The following is a 4,292-nucleotide window of genomic DNA, read 5'->3' as shown; positions in this document are numbered from 1 at the left end:
GGTCTTGCCCACTTCTGCCCTTCATTCTTGCTCAGGGCATAGACCTCGGCCGGTGATTTGACCAGGGGGGTGAGACCGTGATACCTCTTCTGGGTGTATGGTCCCGAAATCCCCCCGGCACCCGCCGAGCTCTGTTTCCTGTTAGATCTTTCAGGCCGTGACCGACATCACGGCGACCTTCATCGATATTCTCCCGTGGCTTCTCCTTTCTTGGTGCCCACTTCACCGTGGCCTACCAGTCTTGTGGTAATCCTCCACCTTACGGCTTGGTCCGCCATCCTTCTCAAGCGGAGTCCAGATTGAGGACCTCGCACTTGATCGCTCATTTTTGAGGTCGCCTTTCGGGAGGCCTTTCATCGTGCGAAGGCCGCCGATTCGGTGTTCAGCTCACGGATCTGCCGAGCTTTTGCGTCGAACCTCTTCACATAGCTTCGTAGAGACTCGTCCTCCCCCTGTCGGATAGTGAGGAGATCCGATGTCTCCACGGCCCTTCTCCCGTTCTTTGGCGTCTTCGGGCTATGAAGTTATCCCTTAGGTCGGCGCGAGCAAGATACCGAACCATTAGGCGGCCCCTTGTACCAACTCGGGCCATCCCATGCGGGGTTGTTGGGAAGACTCGGCACCATACCTCGTCAGTCGCTCCCATACCGACATGTAAGACTCGAAAGCCTCGGCGTGGTCGGTTGGGTCACTATCCCCTTTGTATGATAGGGACGGCGGCTTGATTTGGTCAAGACGGAGACTCCGAGGACGTAGGTGCGAGGGGGTGCCCGATCACGTGTCGAATGACACGTGATCGGGTCCTCGCATTCCTAGTCCGGCTTCTCTCCCCGTGGCGGGAAAGGCTTCTTGTTGTCCGACTTTGGAGAGTCAGGCTTCTTTCTTCACTTCTCCGTGGGTGGCCTCGTTGGCGCCGCGCGGCGACGCCTGTCCTCCCGCGAGGTGGGGAAAGACTTTGTCCGCCATCGACACCACGGGCACCGCCGGCGTCTTCGCATGTCCAGCTCCTTGTATTGCTCCGGTCAAGTTGATCGGAGTCACTTTATGGGCTCTGGTCACCTGCGGGTGTGCTGCCGTCACCGTCGTTGCGGCGGGGGTGATCGGCGTATTACCCATCAGGTCCATGAATAGCTTCATTTGGCCGCATCGACCACATGTCCCATGACGATCACTTGGCCGTGGCAGCGGTGTTCACGGTAGTATGGGCATCCCGTACGCGGTTGGATGACTCGGCCGGTAGGGGGGATCGCCCGATTTTTAATTAGGGACTGTGTCATCTTGGTAGAATTCAGTTTCTACACTCACAAATTCTGGCTGTTTTGACATTTTCTTAGCTTGTTGGGTGGGTTTTGTTTTGTGTTTTTTTTTTGTAAGGGATTTGACTAGCTTTTAGTATGCCTTTCCCACAGACGGCGCCAATTGTTCCGGGTGTAATTCCAGAGCAGATTTGTTACCACGTAAGCTTGTAGAATGATGGCTTTGCTTGACTCTTCCTTTCGGCCTCTCCTGAAACAATGAACAAACTGAGGGCTCGGTTTGGCACCGAGCAAACTCACTCCGACGCTCAAGTCAGTAAACTTAAAAGGGATTAAGTTGTGTGTTACTTGGCACAAAGTATATTGTAGAGAGATAAGGGAGTTTATACCAGATTAGTGTGTTTAATTGGTTATTGTCGGATCCTTTCTTCAATGAGGGTTGAGGAGTATTTATAGACTTTCACCTTTTGTCACGTAGTGGCCAAGTGGCTAGCAGGTGGAAAGACTGTTCTACCCTCGTCCGAGGGACCCATGGCAGGCCGGCGGGCCCTGTTGACTCCATGCCGAGGGGTCTTGGATGTGAGTACGCGGATGTGTATCCCGGCTGGCTAGTTGCCTAGCCGAGACCCAAGTGACAGGCCGACTGGCTGCGTCGGTTAGGCTGTCCAAGGTGTTGACTTGCTGTGGATATCTTTAACCTTGCTCAATATGTTGACTCGGTCAGCGGGTGCAGAATATGCCCCATCACCTTGAGTTAAAGATTGAACCTTTGAGTTGGCTTTGTTAAAGATTGTGTCTTTTAGTTTAATCATCCTCATTATTAGTTTAATTTATCTTTCTTCATCATTATTGTTGGATTGTTGCATGTTTAGGAGTAGAATTCATCCTCCCACTATGTTTATGCTTAAAGATTCCATCTTTATTGTTTATTTTGCCTTTAAACATGAATAGTGAGTAGTCTTCTTCTAGGACTCGGTTTGACCCGGTATGGGTAATTTCACTAATTAATTCTCATTAAGGCTAATTTGTTGGGGGAAATTGGTGAGGGTAGTTTAGAGGAATTGCATGTTTAAGGTTTGTTTTTTAGGTAGTGTCGACTTGTGACCCTTGTCCACCAACGAGAGTTGGTTTGGTTGTGAATTGGATACCCAGAATCCGACCTTGTCACCAACTAAGGTTGTGACCGAAAGGGAGAACCGAGGGAGGGTGCCTCTAGACTAGCGTTTGAAATCGACCTCCGAGAGGAGGAGTGGGATGACCCGGAATACGATGAGGGCTTAATGACCTTGACCATATACTAGGCTACCTTGGAAAAATGCATGTTTTCGGGGTTGTAGGGTTTTGAGGTAGGGGTACCGACTTTCGAACCCGAGAGGGGGGTTAGTTGGGATAAATAGTGTCCTATTGTGAACCCGAGAGGGAGGTTCTAGGCGAATTAGAGCCATCTCCCCCTTACCTTTCTACCCCTTTTGATTAGCCGAGAGAATTAGCATGTCGAATTACGTATATTCATGGGAGAACCGAGTTCTACCCCTTCCTATTATTTGATCTCTTCTTAATCCTTTAGCTTGTTCTTTACTTGTTTAGTTTGTAGCCTTTTAATTTGCTAGTTTAGTGCTAGTTCGTTACAACCTCTCTATTTTATTTCGACTTAGCTAAGCTCGTGAATTAGAACGATTAGTAGTCCACCTACTCCTTGTGGGATCGACCCTCTAAAGTGTACAACGATAAAATCGTGCACTTGCGAGGTATTACTTGATACCATCAAGTTTTTGGCGCCGTTGCCGGGGACTATGGCTAGATATTAATCGTTTTTGTTCTAGTTTAGACTAATTCCTTTGTTACTAATCCTTTCTTTCAAGTGCTTAGGTCTTTTGCATGAGTAGGCGACAAAGAAGAGGTCAACCAACACATCCACTTGATCTTGAAATTGAAGCCACGACAAGAAGATTTAATTCTCTAAGAAGAAGGGGTTTTCTAGATACACCACCGGTAGAAGAAGGTAATCACCAAGAAGCTACCGAAGAGTTTGAAATTCCTTTTAGAGTTTTAGGAGAAGAACCTAACATCATGGGTGATCCGGTTCCAATAAGAGAGACTATGGCTCCTAAGCACATAGTCAATCCAAGCATCCAAAGGCCAAGAATTCAAGCTAACAACTTTGAGATAAAAAATGCCTTGCTCAAACTTGTTCAAGACAACCAATTTGGAGGAGGTCCCTTGGAGAACCCAAATGATCATCTAAATGACTTCCTTGAAAATTGTGATATGTACAAGTCAAATGGGGTCTCCGATAACGCGGTACGCCTTAGGTTGTTCCCCCGTTCACTTAGGGGTTCGTCCAAGGATTGGTTAAAGAATTGTGACCCAGATTCCTTCAAGACATGGGATGAGTTGGCTTCGTCATTTTTGAACAAATATTTCTCACCCTCAAGAACGGCCAAAGTCAAGAGTGAACTACAAAGCTTTACTCAAGAAGAGGATGAGACCTTATATGAGGCATGGGAACGGTATAAGAAGCTCCAACGGTTATGCCCTCACCATGACATCTCCGAGGCCGAGCTAGTGAACAATTTTTACAAAGGGTTGACTCAAGACCTTCGGCTTTCATTGGATGCGGGATCGGGAAAAGGTGCCTTAGACATTTTGGGGCATAAAGGGGCAAAAGAGCTAATTGAGGAGATGGCCTCAAGAACTATGGAACGGGGAAGCGATAGGCAATTAAGGAAGGGCAAGAACAAGGATTCTAATGCGGTTTTGAATGTGGAGGTTAAGGGAATTCTAGATGAACTCACCCAACAAGTTGCTTTGCTAAATTCAAAACCTCCAAGCTCCGATATGAGACAAGTCTTGTCTTGTGAGTTGTGTGGGGAACAAGGGCATACTCCCATTGGGTGTCCCTTGATTTCACCCCTCCAAGAGGAATGCTATAAGCAAGCAAATGGAGTTTGGGAATCCACAAGTGCAAGGCAAGGGTTCAACAATAATAACAACAACCAATTTGTCAATGGAAAAAGAACTCACCCTTTCTTGTCT

General features: G+C 47.7%; 1 non-coding gene across 1 annotated transcript; it reads right to left on the bottom strand.

Moving 5' to 3' along the window:
• Positions 1 to 3,698: 3,698 nt before the first annotated feature.
• LOC141658160 (small nucleolar RNA R71) lies at positions 3,699 to 3,805 on the bottom strand. The gene has a single exon (XR_012549062.1). It is a non-coding gene; the product is annotated as a small nucleolar RNA R71 (small nucleolar RNA).
• Between the last annotated feature and the right edge of the window lie 487 nt (positions 3,806 to 4,292).

This window comes from Silene latifolia, chromosome 5 (assembly GCF_048544455.1).
Source record: "Silene latifolia isolate original U9 population chromosome 5, ASM4854445v1, whole genome shotgun sequence".
Taxonomy (NCBI): Eukaryota; Viridiplantae; Streptophyta; class Magnoliopsida; order Caryophyllales; family Caryophyllaceae; genus Silene; species Silene latifolia.
The sequence above is the reverse complement of the archived record's forward strand: the minus strand, read 5'-3'. Positions and strand labels throughout refer to the sequence as shown.